This window comes from Esox lucius, chromosome 20 (assembly GCF_011004845.1).
Source record: "Esox lucius isolate fEsoLuc1 chromosome 20, fEsoLuc1.pri, whole genome shotgun sequence".
Lineage (NCBI taxonomy): Eukaryota > Metazoa > Chordata > Actinopteri > Esociformes > Esocidae > Esox > Esox lucius.
The window spans coordinates 15843701-15863700 of record NC_047588.1 but is presented as its reverse complement, the minus strand read 5'-3'; the positions used below and the strand labels follow the sequence as shown (position 1 = coordinate 15863700).

Below are 20000 nucleotides of genomic sequence, written 5' to 3'. Positions count from 1 at the left end.
GACTATATTTCCTAACTTACCAGGTAGGCATGAAGTTGAGTGGCACAATGGAAGCAAGCTGCTCCTCCATCCCGTTTGTCGATGGACGGAAACCATGCTCTGCAGGGTGATTTTTAGCAAGTCAATATCAAATACTCTAATGTAGGGGAGTTCAAAGTCATCCTCTGTTATGCTGGGTAACCAGTCACCCATCAACATGAAGCAGAGTGGCGCAGCGGAAGCGTGCTGGGCCCATAACCCAGAGGTCGATGGATCGAAACCATCCTCTGCTATGCCAGGTTACCTTTAGCTAGTAAGCATGATAAACTAACTCGTTGAGTAGTTCAATCAAATTTAATATTGGACTATATTTCCTAACTTACCAGGTAGGCATGAATTTGAGTGGCACAATGGAAGCAAGCTGCTCCTCCATCCCGTTTGTCGATGGACGGAAACCATGCTCTGCAGGGTGATTTTTAGCAAGTCAATATCAGTCCGTTACTAATTTAGCTGTTGAAACAAATTCGGCAATGGGCTAGTTATCCTAATTTGCCCTCTGTGTTGCACAGCGAAGAGTTCTGGGCCAAATACCCTGATGTAGGGGAGTCAAAGTCATCCTCTGTTATGCTGGGTAACAAGTATCCAATCTACGTGAAGCAGAGTGGCGCAGCTGAAGCTTGTTTGGCCCGTTAACCAGAGTGTCGCTTAGTAGAAACCAACTTGTGCTTGAGTAATTTAGCAATAGCCCCCAGCTTTAGCTATTGAGTAGGTTTTTTTGTCCAAAATACCCCCATAATACCGTGTGTATATTGGAGTTTCCATCTTAGTGATTGTATCAACTTCTTTTCCGCGTTTGGCTCTGCCATTCCACAACAGTTTCCTAGTCATCTGATGGTTTCTAGCGTGTTTCCAGCCTTGCCTGTGTCGCCAGTGGCTTAATGGGTAAGGCACCAAAGCCAAGGATTGTGGATAACAATTTGTTACTCAGTGAAGTCCCATAATTCCTAGTATTTATTGGAGTTTCAGGCTTACTGGCTCCATTTATTTTGTTTCTACGCTAGGCACTGACGTTCCACAACAGTTTCCTGATGATCTGACGGCTTGTATCGTGTTAACAACATGGCAGGTTGCCCCAGTGGCCTAATGGATAAGGCACTGGCCTCCTAAGCCAGGGATTGTGGGTTCGAGTCCCATCTGGGGTGATCATCAGCAGAGTGGCGCAGCGGAAGCGTGCTGGGCCCATAACCCAGAGGTCGATGGATCGAAACCATCCTCTGCTATGCCAGGTTACCTTTAGCTAGTAAGCATGATAAACTAACTCGTTGAGTAGTTCAATCAAATTCAATATTGGACTATATTTCCTAACTTACCAGGTAGGCATGAAGTTGAGTGGCACAATGGAAGCAAGCTGCTCCTCCATCCCGTTTGTCGATGGACGGAAACCATGCCCTGCAGGGTGATTTTTAGCAAGTCAATATCAAATACTCTAATGTAGGGGAGTCAAAGTCATCCTCTATTATGCTGGGTAACCAGTCACCCATCAACATGAAGCAGAGTGGCGCAGCGGAAGCGTGCTGGGCCCATAACCCAGAGGTCGATGGATCGAAACCATCCTCTGCTATGCCAGGTTACCTTTAGCTAGTAAGCATGATAAACTAACTCGTTGAGTAGTTCAATCAAATTCAATATTGGACTATATTTCCTAACTTACCAGGTAGGCATGAAGTTGAGTGGCACAATGGAAGCAAGCTGCTCCTCCATCCCGTTTGTCGATGGACGGAAACCATGCTCTGCAGGGTGATTTTTAGCAAGTCAATATCAAATACTCTAATGTAGGGGAGTCAAAGTCATCCTCTGTTATGCTGGGTAACCAGTCACCCATCAACATGAAGCAGAGTGGCGCAGCGGAAGCGTGCTGGGCCCATAACCCAGAGGTCGATGGATCGAAACCATCCTCTGCTATGCCAGGTTACCTTTAGCTAGTAAGCATGATAAACTAACTCGTTGAGTAGTTCAATCAAATTCAATATTGGACTATATTTCCTAACTTACCAGGTAGGCATGAATTTGAGTGGCACAATGGAAGCAAGCTGCTCCTCCATCCCGTTTGTCGATGGACGGAAACCATGCTCTGCAGGGTGATTTTTAGCAAGTCAATATCAGTCCGTTACTAATTTAGCTGTTGAAACAAATTCGGCAATGGGCTAGTTATCCTAATTTGCCCTCTGTGTTGCACAGCGAAGAGTTCTGGGCCAAATACCCTGATGTAGGGGAGTCAAAGTCATCCTCTGTTATGCTGGGTAACAAGTATCCAATCTACGTGAAGCAGAGTGGCGCAGCTGAAGCTTGTTTGGCCCGTTAACCAGAGTGTCGCTTAGTAGAAACCAACTTGTGCTTGAGTAATTTAGCAATAGCCCCCAGCTTTAGCTATTGAGTAGGTTTTTTTGTCCAAAATACCCCCATAATACCGTGTGTATATTGGAGTTTCCATCTTAGTGATTGTATCAACTTCTTTTCCGCGTTTGGCTCTGCCATTCCACAACAGTTTCCTAGTCATCTGATGGTTTCTAGCCTGTTTCCAGCATTGCCTGTGTCGCCAGTGGCTTAATGGGTAAGGCACCAAAGCCAAGGATTGTGGATAACAATTTGTTACTCAGTGAAGTCCCATAATTCCTAGTATTTATTGGAGTTTCAGGCTTACTGGCTCCATTTATTTTGTTTCTACGCTAGGCACTGACGTTCCACAAAAGTTTCCTAATGATCTGACGGCTTGTATCGTGTTAACAACATGGCAGGTTGCCCCGGTGGCCTAATGGATAAGGCACTGGCCTCCTAAGCCAGGGATTGTGGGTTCGAGTCCCATCTGGGGTGGTCATCAGCAGAGTGGCGCAGCGGAAGCGTGCTGGGCCCATAACCCAGAGGTCGATGGATCGAAACCATCCTCTGCTATGCCAGGTTACCTTTAGCTAGTAAGCATGATAAACTAACTCGTTGAGTAGTTCAATCAAATTCAATATTGGACTATATTTCCTAACTTACCAGGTAGGCATGAATTTGAGTGGCACAATGGAAGCAAGCTGCTCCTCCATCCCGTTTGTCGATGGACGGAAACCATGCTCTGCAGGGTGATTTTTAGCAAGTCAATATCAAATACTCTAATGTAGGGGAGTCAAAGTCATCCTCTGTTATGCTGGGTAACCAGTCACCCATCAACATGAAGCAGAGTGGCGCAGCGGAAGCGTGCTGGGCCCATAACCCAGAGGTCGATGGATCGAAACCATCCTCTGCTATGCCAGGTTACCTTTAGCTAGTAAGCATGATAAACTAACTCGTTGAGTAGTTCAATCAAATTCAATATTGGACTATATTTCCTAACTTACCAGGTAGGCATGAATTTGAGTGGCACAATGGAAGCAAGCTGCTCCTCCATCCCGTTTGTCGATGGACGGAAACCATGCTCTGCAGGGTGATTTTTAGCAAGTCAATATCAAATACTCTAATGTAGGGGAGTTAAAGTCATCCTCTGTTATGCTGGGTAACCAGTAACCCATCAACATGAAGCAGAGTGGCGCAGCGGAAGCGTGCTGGGCCCATAACCCAGAGGTCGATGGATCGAAACCATCCTCTGCTATGCCAGGTTACCTTTAGCTAGTAAGCATGATAAACTAACTCGTTGAGTAGTTCAATCAAATTCAATATTGGACTATATTTCCTAACTTACCAGGTAGGCATGAAGTTGAGTGGCACAATGGAAGCAAGCTGCTCCTCCATCCCGTTTGTCGATGGACGGAAACCATGCTCTGCAGGGTGATTTTTAGCAAGTCAATATCAAATACTCTAATGTAGGGGAGTTAAAGTCATCCTCTGTTATGCTGGGTAACCAGTCACCCATCAACATGAAGCAGAGTGGCGCAGCGGAAGCGTGCTGGGCCCATAACCCAGAGGTCGATGGATCGAAACCATCCTCTGCTATGCCAGGTTACCTTTAGCTAGTAAGCATGATAAACTAACTCGTTGAGTAGTTCAATCAAATTCAATATTGGACTATATTTCCTAACTTACCAGGTAGGCATGAATTTGAGTGGCACAATGGAAGCAAGCTGCTCCTCCATCCCGTTTGTCGATGGACGGAAACCATGCTCTGCAGGGTGATTTTTAGCAAGTCAATATCAGTCCGTTACTAATTTAGCTGTTGAAACAAATTCGGCAATGGGCTAGTTATCCTAATTTGCCCTCTGTGTTGCACAGCGAAGAGTTCTGGGCCAAATACCCTGATGTAGGGGAGTCAAAGTCATCCTCTGTTATGCTGGGTAACAAGTCACCCATCAACATGAAGCAGAGTGGCGCAGCTGAAGCTTGTTTGGCCCGTTAACCAGAGTGTCGCTTAGTAGAAACCAACTTGTGCTTGAGTAATTTAGCAATAGCCCCCAGCTTTAGCTATTGAGTAGGTTTTTTTGTCCAAAATACCCCCATAATACCGTGTGTATATTGGAGTTTCCATCTTAGTGATTGTATCAACTTCTTTTCCGCGTTTGGCTCTGCCATTCCACAACAGTTTCCTAGTCATCTGATGGTTTCTAGCCTGTTTCCAGCATTGCCTGTGTCGCCAGTGGCTTAATGGGTAAGGCACCAAAGCCAAGGATTGTGGATAATTTGTTACTCAGTGAAGTCCCATAATTCCTAGTATTAAATGGAGTTTCAGGCTTACTGGCTCCATTTATTTTGTTTCTACGCTAGGCACTGACGTTCCACAAAAGTTTCCTAATGATCTGATGGCTTGTATCGTGTTAACAACATGGCAGGTTGCCCCAGTGGCCTAATGGATAAGGCACTGGCCTCCTAAGCCAGGGATTGTGGGTTCGAGTCCCATCTGGGGTGGTCATCAGCAGAGTGGCGCAGCGGAAGCGTGCTGGGCCCATAACCCAGAGGTCGATGGATCGAAACCATCCTCTGCTATGCCAGGTTACCTTTAGCTAGTAAGCATGATAAACTAACTCGTTGAGTAGTTCAATCAAATTCAATATTGGACTATATTTCCTAACTTACCAGGTAGGCATGAAGTTGAGTGGCACAATGGAAGCAAGCTGCTCCTCCATCCCGTTTGTCGATGGACGGAAACCATGCTCTGCAGGGTGATTTTTAGCAAGTCAATATCAGTCCGTTACTAATTTAGCTGTTGAAACAAATTCGGCAATGGGCTAGTTATCCTAATTTGCCCTCTGTGTTGCACAGCGAAGAGTTCTGGGCCAAATACCCTGATGTAGGGGAGTCAAAGTCATCCTCTGTTATGCTGGGTAACAAGTATCCAATCTACGTGAAGCAGAGTGGCGCAGCTGAAGCTTGTTTGGCCCGTTAACCAGAGTGTCGCTTAGTAGAAACCAACTTGTGCTTGAGTAATTTAGCAATAGCCCCCAGCTTTAGCTATTGAGTAGGTTTTTTTGTCCAAAATACCCCCATAATACCGTGTGTATATTGGAGTTTCCATCTTAGTGATTGTATCAACTTCTTTTCCGCGTTTGGCTCTGCCATTCCACAACAGTTTCCTAGTCATCTGATGGTTTCTAGCCTGTTTCCAGCATTGCCTGTGTCGCCAGTGGCTTAATGGGTAAGGCACCAAAGCCAAGGATTGTGGATAATTTGTTACTCAGTGAAGTCCCATAATTCCTAGTATTATGGGAGTTTCAGGCTTACTGGCTCCATTTATTTTGTTTCTACGCTAGGCACTGACGTTCCACAACAGTATCCTGATGATCTGACGGCTTGTATCGTGTTAACAACATGGCAGGTTGCCCCAGTGGCCTAATGGATAAGGCACTGGCCTCCTAAGCCAGGGATTGTGGGTTCGAGTCCCATCTGGGGTGGTCATCAGCAGAGTGGCGCAGCGGAAGCGTGCTGGGCCCATAACCCAGAGGTCGATGGATCGAAACCATCCTCTGCTATGCCAGGTTACCTTTAGCTAGTAAGCATGATAAACTAACTCGTTGAGTAGTTCAATCAAATTCAATATTGGACTATATTTCCTAACTTACCAGGTAGGCATGAAGTTGAGTGGCACAATGGAAGCAAGCTGCTCCTCCATCCCGTTTGTCGATGGACGGAAACCATGCTCTGCAGGGTGATTTTTAGCAAGTCAATATCAAATACTCTAATGTAGGGGAGTCAAAGTCATCCTCTGTTATGCTGGGTAACCAGTCACCCATCAACATGAAGCAGAGTGGCGCAGCGGAAGCGTGCTGGGCCCATAACCCAGAGGTCGATGGATCGAAACCATCCTCTGCTATGCCAGGTTACCTTTAGCTAGTAAGCATGATAAACTAACTCGTTGAGTAGTTCAATCAAATTCAATATTGGACTATATTTCCTAACTTACCAGGTAGGCATGAAGTTGAGTGGCACAATGGAAGCAAGCTGCTCCTCCATCCCGTTTGTCGATGGACGGAAACCATGCTCTGCAGGGTGATTTTTAGCAAGTCAATATCAGTCCGTTACTAATTTAGCTGTTGAAACAAATTCGGCAATGGGCTAGTTATCCTAATTTGCCCTCTGTGTTGCACAGCGAAGAGTTCTGGGCCAAATACCCTGATGTAGGGGAGTCAAAGTCATCCTCTGTTATGCTGGGTAACAAGTATCCAATCTACGTGAAGCAGAGTGGCGCAGCTGAAGCTTGTTTGGCCCGTTAACCAGAGTGTCGCTTAGTAGAAACCAACTTGTGCTTGAGTAATTTAGCAATAGCCCCCAGCTTTAGCTATTGAGTAGGTTTTTTTGTCCAAAATACCCCCATAATACCGTGTGTATATTGGAGTTTCCATCTTAGTGATTGTATCAACTTCTTTTCCGCGTTTGGCTCTGCCATTCCAGAACAGTTTCCTAGTCATCTGATGGTTTCTAGCCTGTTTCCAGCATTGCCTGTGTCGCCAGTGGCTTAATGGGTAAGGCACCAAAGCCAAGGATTGTGGATAATTTGTTACTCAGTGAAGTCCCATAATTCCTAGTATTAGTTGGAGTTTCAGGCTTACTGGCTCCATTTATTTTGTTTCTACGCTAGGCACTGACGTTCCACAAAAGTTTCCTAATGATCTGATGGCTTGTATCGTGTTAACAACATGGCAGGTTGCCCCAGTGGCCTAATGGATAAGGCACTGGCCTCCTAAGCCAGGGATTGTGGGTTCGAGTCCCATCTGGGGTGGTCATCAGCAGAGTGGCGCAGCGGAAGCGTGCTGGGCCCATAACCCAGAGGTCGATGGATCGAAACCATCCTCTGCTATGCCAGGTTACCTTTAGCTAGTAAGCATGATAAACTAACTCGTTGAGTAGTTCAATCAAATTCAATATTGGACTATATTTCCTAACTTACCAGGTAGGCATGAATTTGAGTGGCACAATGGAAGCAAGCTGCTCCTCCATCCCGTTTGTCGATGGACGGAAACCATGCTCTGCAGGGTGATTTTTAGCAAGTCAATATCAAATACTCTAATGTAGGGGAGTCAAAGTCATCCTCTGTTATGCTGGGTAACCAGTCACCCATCAACATGAAGCAGAGTGGCGCAGCGGAAGCGTGCTGGGCCCATAACCCAGAGGTCGATGGATCGAAACCATCCTCTGCTATGCCAGGTTACCTTTAGCTAGTAAGCATGATAAACTAACTCGTTGAGTAGTTCAATCAAATTCAATATTGGACTATATTTCCTAACTTACCAGGTAGGCATGAATTTGAGTGGCACAATGGAAGCAAGCTGCTCCTCCATCCCGTTTGTCGATGGACGGAAACCATGCTCTGCAGGGTGATTTTTAGCAAGTCAATATCAAATACTCTAATGTAGGGGAGTTAAAGTCATCCTCTGTTATGCTGGGTAACCAGTAACCCATCAACATGAAGCAGAGTGGCGCAGCGGAAGCGTGCTGGGCCCATAACCCAGAGGTCGATGGATCGAAACCATCCTCTGCTATGCCAGGTTACCTTTAGCTAGTAAGCATGATAAACTAACTCGTTGAGTAGTTCAATCAAATTCAATATTGGACTATATTTCCTAACTTACCAGGTAGGCATGAAGTTGAGTGGCACAATGGAAGCAAGCTGCTCCTCCATCCCGTTTGTCGATGGACGGAAACCATGCTCTGCAGGGTGATTTTTAGCAAGTCAATATCAAATACTCTAATGTAGGGGAGTTAAAGTCATCCTCTGTTATGCTGGGTAACCAGTAACCCATCAACATGAAGCAGAGTGGCGCAGCGGAAGCGTGCTGGGCCCATAACCCAGAGGTCGATGGATCGAAACCATCCTCTGCTATGCCAGGTTACCTTTAGCTAGTAAGCATGATAAACTAACTCGTTGAGTAGTTCAATCAAATTCAATATTGGACTATATTTCCTAACTTACCAGGTAGGCATGAAGTTGAGTGGCACAATGGAAGCAAGCTGCTCCTCCATCCCGTTTGTCGATGGACGGAAACCATGCTCTGCAGGGTGATTTTTAGCAAGTCAATATCAAATACTCTAATGTAGGGGAGTTAAAGTCATCCTCTGTTATGCTGGGTAACCAGTCACCCATCAACATGAAGCAGAGTGGCGCAGCGGAAGCGTGCTGGGCCCATAACCCAGAGGTCGATGGATCGAAACCATCCTCTGCTATGCCAGGTTACCTTTAGCTAGTAAGCATGATAAACTAACTCGTTGAGTAGTTCAATCAAATTCAATATTGGACTATATTTCCTAACTTACCAGGTAGGCATGAAGTTGAGTGGCACAATGGAAGCAAGCTGCTCCTCCATCCCGTTTGTCGATGGACGGAAACCATGCTCTGCAGGGTGATTTTTAGCAAGTCAATATCAAATACTCTAATGTAGGGGAGTTAAAGTCATCCTCTGTTATGCTGGGTAACCAGTAACCCATCAACATGAAGCAGAGTGGCGCAGCGGAAGCGTGCTGGGCCCATAACCCAGAGGTCGATGGATCGAAACCATCCTCTGCTATGCCAGGTTACCTTTAGCTAGTAAGCATGATAAACTAACTCGTTGAGTAGTTCAATCAAATTCAATATTGGACTATATTTCCTAACTTACCAGGTAGGCATGAAGTTGAGTGGCACAATGGAAGCAAGCTGCTCCTCCATCCCGTTTGTCGATGGACGGAAACCATGCCCTGCAGGGTGCTTTTTAGCAAGTCAATATCAAATACTCTAATGTAGGGGAGTTAAAGTCATCCTCTGTTATGCTGGGTAACCAGTCACCCATCAACGTGAAGCAGAGTGGCGCAGCGGAAGCGTGATGGGCCCATAACCCAGAGGTCGATGGATCGAAACCATCCTCTGCTATGCCAGGTTACCTTTAGCTAGTAAGCATGATAAACTAACTCGTTGAGTAGTTCAATCAAATTCAATATTGGACTATATTTCCTAACTTACCAGGTAGGCATGAATTTGAGTGGCACAATGGAAGCAAGCTGCTCCTCCATCCCGTTTGTCGATGGACGGAAACCATGCTCTGCAGGGTGATTTTTAGCAAGTCAATATCAGTCCGTTACTAATTTAGCTGTTGAAACAAATTCGGCAATGGGCTAGTTATCCTAATTTGCCCTCTGTGTTGCACAGCGAAGAGTTCTGGGCCAAATACCCTGATGTAGGGGAGTCAAAGTCATCCTCTGTTATGCTGGGTAACAAGTATCCAATCTACGTGAAGCAGAGTGGCGCAGCTGAAGCTTGTTTGGCCCGTTAACCAGAGTGTCGCTTAGTAGAAACCAACTTGTGCTTGAGTAATTTAGCAATAGCCCCCAGCTTTAGCTATTGAGTAGGTTTTTTTGTCCAAAATACCCCCATAATACCGTGTGTATATTGGAGTTTCCATCTTAGTGATTGTATCAACTTCTTTTCCGCGTTTGGCTCTGCCATTCCACAACAGTTTCCTAGTCATCTGATGGTTTCTAGCCTGTTTCCAGCATTGCCTGTGTCGCCAGTGGCTTAATGGGTAAGGCACCAAAGCCAAGGATTGTGGATAATTTGTTACTCAGTGAAGTCCCATAATTCCTAGTATTAGTTGGAGTTTCAGGCTTACTGGCTCCATTTATTTTGTTTCTACGCTAGGCACTGACGTTCCACAAAAGTTTCCTAATGATCTGATGGCTTGTATCGTGTTAACAACATGGCAGGTTGCCCCAGTGGCCTAATGGATAAGGCACTGGCCTCCTAAGCCAGGGATTGTGGGTTCGAGTCCCATCTGGGGTGGTCATCAGCAGAGTGGCGCAGCGGAAGCGTGCTGGGCCCATAACCCAGAGGTCGATGGATCGAAACCATCCTCTGCTATGCCAGGTTACCTTTAGCTAGTAAGCATGATAAACTAACTCGTTGAGTAGTTCAATCAAATTCAATATTGGACTATATTTCCTAACTTACCAGGTAGGCATGAAGTTGAGTGGCACAATGGAAGCAAGCTGCTCCTCCATCCCGTTTGTCGATGGACGGAAACCATGCTCTGCAGGGTGATTTTTAGCAAGTCAATATCAAATACTCTAATGTAGGGGAGTTAAAGTCATCCTCTGTTATGCTGGATAACCAGTCACCCATCAACATGAAGCAGAGTGGCGCAGCGGAAGCGTGCTGGGCCCATAACCCAGAGGTCGATGGATCGAAACCATCCTCTGCTATGCCAGGTTACCTTTAGCTAGTAAGCATGATAAACTAACTCGTTGAGTAGTTCAATCAAATTCAATATTGGACTATATTTCCTAACTTACCAGGTAGGCATGAATTTGAGTGGCACAATGGAAGCAAGCTGCTCCTCCATCCCGTTTGTCGATGGACGGAAACCATGCTCTGCAGGGTGATTTTTAGCAAGTCAATATCAGTCCGTTACTAATTTAGCTGTTGAAACAAATTCGGCAATGGGCTAGTTATCCTAATTTGCCCTCTGTGTTGCACAGCGAAGAGTTCTGGGCCAAATACCCTGATGTAGGGGAGTCAAAGTCATCCTCTGTTATGCTGGGTAACAAGTATCCAATCTACGTGAAGCAGAGTGGCGCAGCTGAAGCTTGTTTGGCCCGTTAACCAGAGTGTCGCTTAGTAGAAACCAACTTGTGCTTGAGTAATTTAGCAATAGCCCCCAGCTTTAGCTATTGAGTAGGTTTTTTTGTCCAAAATACCCCCATAATACCGTGTGTATATTGGAGTTTCCATCTTAGTGATTGTATCAACTTCTTTTCCGCGTTTGGCTCTGCCATTCCACAACAGTTTCCTAGTCATCTGATGGTTTCTAGCCTGTTTCCAGCATTGCCTGTGTCGCCAGTGGCTTAATGGGTAAGGCACCAAAGCCAAGGATTGTGGATAATTTGTTACTCAGTGAAGTCCCATAATTCCTAGTATTTATTGGAGTTTCAGGCTTACTGGCTCCATTTATTTTGTTTCTACGCTAGGCACTGACGTTCCACAAAAGTTTCCTAATGATCTGATGGCTTGTATCGTGTTAACAACATGGCAGGTTGCCCCAGTGGCCTAATGGATAAGGCACTGGCCTCCTAAGCCAGGGATTGTGGGTTCGAGTCCCATCTGGGGTGGTCATCAGCAGAGTGGCGCAGCGGAAGCGTGCTGGGCCCATAACCCAGAGGTCGATGGATCGAAACCATCCTCTGCTATGCCAGGTTACCTTTAGCTAGTAAGCATGATAAACTAACTCGTTGAGTAGTTCAATCAAATTCAATATTGGACTATATTTCCTAACTTACCAGGTAGGCATGAAGTTGAGTGGCACAATGGAAGCAAGCTGCTCCTCCATCCCGTTTGTCGATGGACGGAAACCATGCTCTGCAGGGTGATTTTTAGCAAGTCAATATCAAATACTCTAATGTAGGGGAGTCAAAGTCATCCTCTGTTATGCTGGGTAACCAGTCACCCATCAACATGAAGCAGAGTGGCGCAGCGGAAGCGTGCTGGGCCCATAACCCAGAGGTCGATGGATCGAAACCATCCTCTGCTATGCCAGGTTACCTTTAGCTAGTAAGCATGATAAACTAACTCGTTGAGTAGTTCAATCAAATTCAATATTGGACTATATTTCCTAACTTACCAGGTAGGCATGAAGTTGAGTGGCACAATGGAAGCAAGCTGCTCCTCCATCCCGTTTGTCGATGGACGGAAACCATGCTCTGCAGGGTGATTTTTAGCAAGTCAATATCAAATACTCTAATGTAGGGGAGTTAAAGTCATCCTCTGTTATGCTGGATAACCAGTCACCCATCAACATGAAGCAGAGTGGCGCAGCGGAAGCGTGCTGGGCCCATAACCCAGAGGTCGATGGATCGAAACCATCCTCTGCTATGCCAGGTTACCTTTAGCTAGTAAGCATGATAAACTAACTCGTTGAGTAGTTCAATCAAATTCAATATTGGACTATATTTCCTAACTTACCAGGTAGGCATGAAGTTGAGTGGCACAATGGAAGCAAGCTGCTCCTCCATCCCGTTTGTCGATGGACGGAAACCATGCTCTGCAGGGTGATTTTTAGCAAGTCAATATCAGTCCGTTACTAATTTAGCTGTTGAAACAAATTCGGCAATGGGCTAGTTATCCTAATTTGCCCTCTGTGTTGCACAGCGAAGAGTTCTGGGCCAAATACCCTGATGTAGGGGAGTCAAAGTCATCCTCTGTTATGCTGGGTAACAAGTATCCAATCTACGTGAAGCAGAGTGGCGCAGCTGAAGCTTGTTTGGCCCGTTAACCAGAGTGTCGCTTAGTAGAAACCAACTTGTGCTTGAGTAATTTAGCAATAGCCCCCAGCTTTAGCTATTGAGTAGGTTTTTTTGTCCAAAATACCCCCATAATACCGTGTGTATATTGGAGTTTCCATCTTAGTGATTGTATCAACTTCTTTTCCGCGTTTGGCTCTGCCATTCCACAACAGTTTCCTAGTCATCTGATGGTTTCTAGCCTGTTTCCAGCATTGCCTGTGTCGCCAGTGGCTTAATGGGTAAGGCACCAAAGCCAAGGATTGTGGATAATTTGTTACTCAGTGAAGTCCCATAATTCCTAGTATTAATTGGAGTTTCAGGCTTACTGGCTCCATTTATTTTGTTTCTACGCTAGGCACTGACGTTCCACAAAAGTATCCTGATGATCTGATGGCTTGTATCGTGTTAACAACATGGCAGGTTGCCCCAGTGGCCTAATGGATAAGGCACTGGCCTCCTAAGCCAGGGATTGTGGGTTCGAGTCCCATCTGGGGTGGTCATCAGCAGAGTGGCGCAGCGGAAGCGTGCTGGGCCCATAACCCAGAGGTCGATGGATCGAAACCATCCTCTGCTATGCCAGGTTACCTTTAGCTAGTAAGCATGATAAACTAACTCGTTGAGTAGTTCAATCAAATTCAATATTGGACTATATTTCCTAACTTACCAGGTAGGCATGAAGTTGATTGGCACAATGGAACCAAGCTGCTCCTCCATCCCGTTTGTCGATGGACGGAAACCATGCTCTGCAGGGTGATTTTTAGCAAGTCAATATCAAATACTCTAATGTAGGGGAGTTAAAGTCATCCTCTGTTATGCTGGGTAACCAGTCACCCATCAACATGAAGCAGAGTGGCGCAGCGGAAGCGTGCTGGGCCCATAACCCAGAGGTCGATGGATCGAAACCATCCTCTGCTATGCCAGGTTACCTTTAGCTAGTAAGCATGATAAACTAACTCGTTGAGTAGTTCAATCAAATTCAATATTGGACTATATTTCCTAACTTACCAGGTAGGCATGAAGTTGAGTGGCACAATGGAAGCAAGCTGCTCCTCCATCCCGTTTGTCGATGGACGGAAACCATGCTCTGCAGGGTGATTTTTAGCAAGTCAATATCAAATACTCTAATGTAGGGGAGTTAAAGTCATCCTCTGTTATGCTGGGTAACCAGTCACCCATCAACATGAAGCAGAGTGGCGCAGCGGAAGCGTGCTGGGCCCATAACCCAGAGGTCGATGGATCGAAACCATCCTCTGCTATGCCAGGTTACCTTTAGCTAGTAAGCATGATAAACTAACTCGTTGAGTAGTTCAATCAAATTCAATATTGGACTATATTTCCTAACTTACCAGGTAGGCATGAAGTTGAGTGGCACAATGGAAGCAAGCTGCTCCTCCATCCCGTTTGTCGATGGACGGAAACCATGCTCTGCAGGGTGATTTTTAGCAAGTCAATATCAAATACTCTAATGTAGGGGAGTTAAAGTCATCCTCTGTTATGCTGGGTAACCAGTCACCCATCAACATGAAGCAGAGTGGCGCAGCGGAAGCGTGCTGGGCCCATAACCCAGAGGTCGATGGATCGAAACCATCCTCTGCTATGCCAGGTTACCTTTAGCTAGTAAGCATGATAAACTAACTCGTTGAGTAGTTCAATCAAATTCAATATTGGACTATATTTCCTAACTTACCAGGTAGGCATGAATTTGAGTGGCACAATGGAAGCAAGCTGCTCCTCCATCCCGTTTGTCGATGGACGGAAACCATGCTCTGCAGGGTGATTTTTAGCAAGTCAATATCAAATACTCTAATGTAGGGGAGTTAAAGTCATCCTCTGTTATGCTGGGTAACCAGTAACCCATCAACATGAAGCAGAGTGGCGCAGCGGAAGCGTGCTGGGCCCATAACCCAGAGGTCGATGGATCGAAACCATCCTCTGCTATGCCAGGTTACCTTTAGCTAGTAAGCATGATAAACTAACTCGTTGAGTAGTTCAATCAAATTCAATATTGGACTATATTTCCTAACTTACCAGGTAGGCATGAAGTTGAGTGGCACAATGGAAGCAAGCTGCTCCTCCATCCCGTTTGTCGATGGACGGAAACCATGCTCTGCAGGGTGATTTTTAGCAAGTCAATATCAAATACTCTAATGTAGGGGAGTTAAAGTCATCCTCTGTTATGCTGGGTAACCAGTCACCCATCAACATGAAGCAGAGTGGCGCAGCGGAAGCGTGCTGGGCCCATAACCCAGAGGTCGATGGATCGAAACCATCCTCTGCTATGCCAGGTTACCTTTAGCTAGTAAGCATGATAAACTAACTCGTTGAGTAGTTCAATCAAATTCAATATTGGACTATATTTCCTAACTTACCAGGTAGGCATGAAGTTGAGTGGCACAATGGAAGCAAGCTGCTCCTCCATCCCGTTTGTCGATGGACGGAAACCATGCTCTGCAGGGTGATTTTTAGCAAGTCAATATCAGTCCGTTACTAATTTAGCTGTTGAAACAAATTCGGCAATGGGCTAGTTATCCTAATTTGCCCTCTGTGTTGCACAGCGAAGAGTTCTGGGCCAAATACCCTGATGTAGGGGAGTCAAAGTCATCCTCTGTTATGCTGGGTAACAAGTATCCAATCTACGTGAAGCAGAGTGGCGCAGCTGAAGCTTGTTTGGCCCGTAAACCAGAGTGTCGCTTAGTAGAAACCAACTTGTGCTTGAGTAATTTAGCAATAGCCCCCAGCTTTAGCTATTGAGTAGGTTTTTTTGTCCAAAATACCCCCATAATACCGTGTGTATATTGGAGTTTCCATCTTAGTGATTGTATCAACTTCTTTTCCGCGTTTGGCTCTGCCATTCCACAACAGTTTCCTAGTCATCTGATGGTTTCTAGCCTGTTTCCAGCATTGCCTGTGTCGCCAGTGGCTTAATGGGTAAGGCACCAAAGCCAAGGATTGTGGATAACAATTTGTTACTCAGTGAAGTCCCATAATTCCTAGTATTTATTGGAGTTTCAGGCTTACTGGCTCCATTTATTTTGTTTCTACGCTAGGCACTGACGTTCCACAACAGTATCCTGATGATCTGACGGCTTGTATCGTGTTAACAACATGGCAGGTTGCCCCAGTGGCCTAATGGATAAGGCACTGGCCTCCTAAGCCAGGGATTGTGGGTTCGAGTCCCATCTGGGGTGGTCATCAGCAGAGTGGCGCAGCGGAAGCGTGCTGGGCCCATAACCCAGAGGTCGATGGATCGAAACCATCCTCTGCTATGCCAGGTTACCTTTAGCTAGTAAGCATGATAAACTAACTCGTTGAGTAGTTCAATCAAATTCAATATTGGACTATATTTCCTAACTTACCAGGTAGGCATGAATTTGAGTGGCACAATGGAAGCAAGCTGCTCCTCCATCCCGTTTGTCGATGGACGGAAACCATGCTCTGCAGGGTGATTTTTAGCAAGTCAATATCAAATACTCTAATGTAGGGGAGTTAAAGTCATCCTCTGTTATGCTGGGTAACCAGTAACCCATCAACATGAAGCAGAGTGGCGCAGCGGAAGCGTGCTGGGCCCATAACCCAGAGGTCGATGGATCGAAACCATCCTCTGCTATGCCAGGTTACCTTTAGCTAGTAAGCATGATAAACTAACTCGTTGAGTAGTTCAATCAAATTCAATATTGGACTATATTTCCTAACTTACCAGGTAGGCATGAAGTTGAGTGGCACAATGGAAGCAAGCTGCTCCTCCATCCCGTTTGTCGATGGACGGAAACCATGCTCTGCAGGGTGATTTTTAGCAAGTCAATATCAAATACTCTAATGTAGGGGAGTTAAAGTCATCCTCTGTTATGCTGGGTAACCAGTAACCCATCAACATGAAGCAGAGTGGCGCAGCGGAAGCGTGCTGGGCCCATAACCCAGAGGTCGATGGATCGAAACCATCCTCTGCTATGCCAGGTTACCTTTAGCTAGTAAGCATGATAAACTAACTCGTTGAGTAGTTCAATCAAATTCAATATTGGACTATATTTCCTAACTTACCAGGTAGGCATGAATTTGAGTGGCACAATGGAAGCAAGCTGCTCCTCCATCCCGTTTGTCGATGGACGGAAACCATGCTCTGCAGGGTGATTTTTAGCAAGTCAATATCAAATACTCTAATGTAGGGGAGTTAAAGTCATCCTCTGTTATGCTGGGTAACCAGTAACCCATCAACATGAAGCAGAGTGGCGCAGCGGAAGCGTGCTGGGCCCATAACCCAGAGGTCGATGGATCGAAACCATCCTCTGCTATGCCAGGTTACCTTTAGCTAGTAAGCATGATAAACTAACTCGTTGAGTAGTTCAATCAAATTCAATATTGGACTATATTTCCTAACTTACCAGGTAGGCATGAATTTGAGTGGCACAATGGAAGCAAGCTGCTCCTCCATCCCGTTTGTCGATGGACGGAAACCATGCTCTGCAGGGTGATTTTTAGCAAGTCAATATCAGTCCGTTACTAATTTAGCTGTTGAAACAAATTCGGCAATGGGCTAGTTATCCTAATTTGCCCTCTGTGTTGCACAGCGAAGAGTTCTGGGCCAAATACCCTGATGTAGGGGAGTCAAAGTCATCCTCTGTTATGCTGGGTAACAAGTATCCAATCTACGTGAAGCAGAGTGGCGCAGCTGAAGCTTGTTTGGCCCGTTAACCAGAGTGTCGCTTAGTAGAAACCAACTTGTGCTTGAGTAATTTAGCAATAGCCCCCAGCTTTAGCTATTGAGTAGGTTTTTTTGTCCAAAATACCCCCATAATACCGTGTGTATATTGGAGTTTCCATCTTAGTGATTGTATCAACTTCTTTTCCGCGTTTGGCTCTGCCATTCCACAACAGTTTCCTAGTCATCTGATGGTTTCTAGCGTGTTTCCAGCCTTGCCTGTGTCGCCAGTGGCTTAATGGGTAAGGCACCAAAGCCAAGGATTGTGGATAACAATTTGTTACTCAGTGAAGTCCCATAATTCCTAGTATTTATTGGAGTTTCAGGCTTACTGGCTCCATTTATTTTGTTTCTACGCTAGGCACTGACGTTCCACAACAGTTTCCTGATGATCTGACGGCTTGTATCGTGTTAACAACATGGCAGGTTGCCCCAGTGGCCTAATGGATAAGGCACTGGCCTCCTAAGCCAGGGATTGTGGGTTCGAGTCCCATCTGGGGTGGTCATCAGGAGATTGGCGCAGCGGAAGCGTGCTGGGCCCATAACCCAGAGGTCGATGGATCGAAACCATCCTCTGCTATGCCAGGTTACCTTTAGCTAGTAAGCATGATAAACTAACTCGTTGAGTAGTTCAATCAAATTCAATATTGGACTATATTTCCTAACTTACCAGGTAGGCATGAATTTGAGTGGCACAATGGAAGCAAGCTGCTCCTCCATCCCGTTTGTCGATGGACGGAAACCATGCTCTGCAGGGTGATTTTTAGCAAGTCAATATCAAATACTCTAATGTAGGGGAGTCAAAGTCATCCTCTGTTATGCTGGGTAACCAGTCACCCATCAACATGAAGCAGAGTGGCGCAGCGGAAGCGTGCTGGGCCCATAACCCAGAGGTCGATGGATCGAAACCATCCTCTGCTATGCCAGGTTACCTTTAGCTAGTAAGCATGATAAACTAACTCGTTGAGTAGTTCAATCAAATTCAATATTGGACTATATTTCCTAACTTACCAGGTAGGCATGAAGTTGAGTGGCACAATGGAAGCAAGCTGCTCCTCCATCCCGTTTGTCGATGGACGGAAACCATGCTCTGCAGGGTGATTTTTAGCAAGTCAATATCAAATACTCTAATGTAGGGGAGTTAAAGTCATCCTCTGTTATGCTGGGTAACCAGTAACCCATCAACATGAAGCAGAGTGGCGCAGCGGAAGCGTGCTGGGCCCATAACCCAGAGGTCGATGGATCGAAACCATCCTCTGCTATGCCAGGTTACCTTTAGCTAGTAAGCATGATAAACTAACTCGTTGAGTAGTTCAATCAAATTCAATATTGGACTATATTTCCTAACTTACCAGGTAGGCATGAATTTGAGTGGCACAATGGAAGCAAGCTGCTCCTCCATCCCGTTTGTCGATGGACGGAAACCATGCTCTGCAGGGTGATTTTTAGCAAGTCAATATCAAATACTCTAATGTAGGGGAGTTAAAGTCATCCTCTGTTATGCTGGGTAACCAGTAACCCATCAACATGAAGCAGAGTGGCGCAGCGGAAGCGTGCTGGGCCCATAACCCAGAGGTCGATGGATCGAAACCATCCTCTGCTATGCCAGGTTACCTTTAGCTAGTAAGCATGATAAACTAACTCGTTGAGTAGTTCAATCAAATTCAATATTGGACTATATTTCCTAACTTACCAGGTAGGCATGAAGTTGAGTGGCACAATGGAAGCAAGCTGCTCCTCCATCCCGTTTGTCGATGGACGGAAACCATGCTCTGCAGGGTGATTTTTAGCAAGTCAATATCAAATACTCTAATGTAGGGGAGTTAAAGTCATCCTCTGTTATGCTGGGTAACCAGTCACCCATCAACATGAAGCAGAGTGGCGCAGCGGAAGCGTGCTGGGCCCATAACCCAGAGGTCGATGGATCGAAACCATCCTCTGCTATGCCAGGTTACCTTTAGCTAGTAAGCATGATAAACTAACTCGTTGAGTAGTTCAATCAAATTCAATATTGGACTATATTTCCTAACTTACCAGGTAGGCATGAATTTGAGTGGCACAATGGAAGCAAGCTGCTCCTCCATCCCGTTTGTCGATGGACGGAAACCATGCTCTGCAGGGTGATTTTTAGCAAGTCAATATCAGTCCGTTACTAATTTAGCTGTTGAAACAAATTCGGCAATGGGCTAGTTATCCTAATTTGCCCTCTGTGTTGCACAGCGAAGAGTTCTGGGCCAAATACCCTGATGTAGGGGAGTCAAAGTCATCCTCTGTTATGCTGGGTAACAAGTATCCAATCTACGTGAAGCAGAGTGGCGCAGCTGAAGCTTGTTTGGCCCGTTAACCAGAGTGTCGCTTAGTAGAAACCAACTTGTGCTTGAGTAATTTAGCAATAGCCCCCAGCTTTAGCTATTGAGTAGGTTTTTTTGTCCAAAATACCCCCATAATACCGTGTGTATATTGGAGTTTCCATCTTAGTGATTGTATCAACTTCTTTTCCGCGTTTGGCTCTGCCATTCCACAACAGTTTCCTAGTCATCTGATGGTTTCTAGCGTGTTTCCAGCCTTGCCTGTGTCGCCAGTGGCTTAATGGGTAAGGCACCAAAGCCAAGGA

The 20000-nt window shown here is 45.7% G+C and overlaps 11 non-coding genes across 11 annotated transcripts; all 11 read left to right on the top strand.

Annotated features, from left to right (window-relative positions):
- Positions 1–1108: 1108 nt before the first annotated feature.
- Positions 1109–1181, top strand: trnar-ccu. The gene has a single exon. It is a non-coding gene; the product is annotated as a tRNA-Arg (tRNA).
- Positions 1182–2777: 1596 nt separating this feature from the next.
- Positions 2778–2850, top strand: trnar-ccu. Its single transcript has one exon. It is a non-coding gene; the product is annotated as a tRNA-Arg (tRNA).
- A 1934-nt stretch (positions 2851–4784) lies between these two features.
- Positions 4785–4857, top strand: trnar-ccu. Its single transcript has one exon. It is a non-coding gene; the product is annotated as a tRNA-Arg (tRNA).
- Positions 4858–5767: 910 nt separating this feature from the next.
- trnar-ccu lies at positions 5768–5840 on the top strand. Its single transcript has one exon. It is a non-coding gene; the product is annotated as a tRNA-Arg (tRNA).
- Positions 5841–7092: 1252 nt separating this feature from the next.
- trnar-ccu lies at positions 7093–7165 on the top strand. Its single transcript has one exon. It is a non-coding gene; the product is annotated as a tRNA-Arg (tRNA).
- Positions 7166–10122: 2957 nt separating this feature from the next.
- trnar-ccu lies at positions 10123–10195 on the top strand. Its single transcript has one exon. It is a non-coding gene; the product is annotated as a tRNA-Arg (tRNA).
- A 1252-nt stretch (positions 10196–11447) lies between these two features.
- On the top strand, positions 11448–11520 carry trnar-ccu. Its single transcript has one exon. It is a non-coding gene; the product is annotated as a tRNA-Arg (tRNA).
- Positions 11521–13113: 1593 nt separating this feature from the next.
- Positions 13114–13186, top strand: trnar-ccu. Its single transcript has one exon. It is a non-coding gene; the product is annotated as a tRNA-Arg (tRNA).
- A 2619-nt stretch (positions 13187–15805) lies between these two features.
- trnar-ccu lies at positions 15806–15878 on the top strand. The gene has a single exon. It is a non-coding gene; the product is annotated as a tRNA-Arg (tRNA).
- Positions 15879–17815: 1937 nt separating this feature from the next.
- trnar-ccu lies at positions 17816–17888 on the top strand. Its single transcript has one exon. It is a non-coding gene; the product is annotated as a tRNA-Arg (tRNA).
- A 1370-nt stretch (positions 17889–19258) lies between these two features.
- On the top strand, positions 19259–19330 carry trnam-cau. Its single transcript has one exon. It is a non-coding gene; the product is annotated as a tRNA-Met (tRNA).
- The last annotated feature ends 670 nt before the right edge of the window (positions 19331–20000 follow it).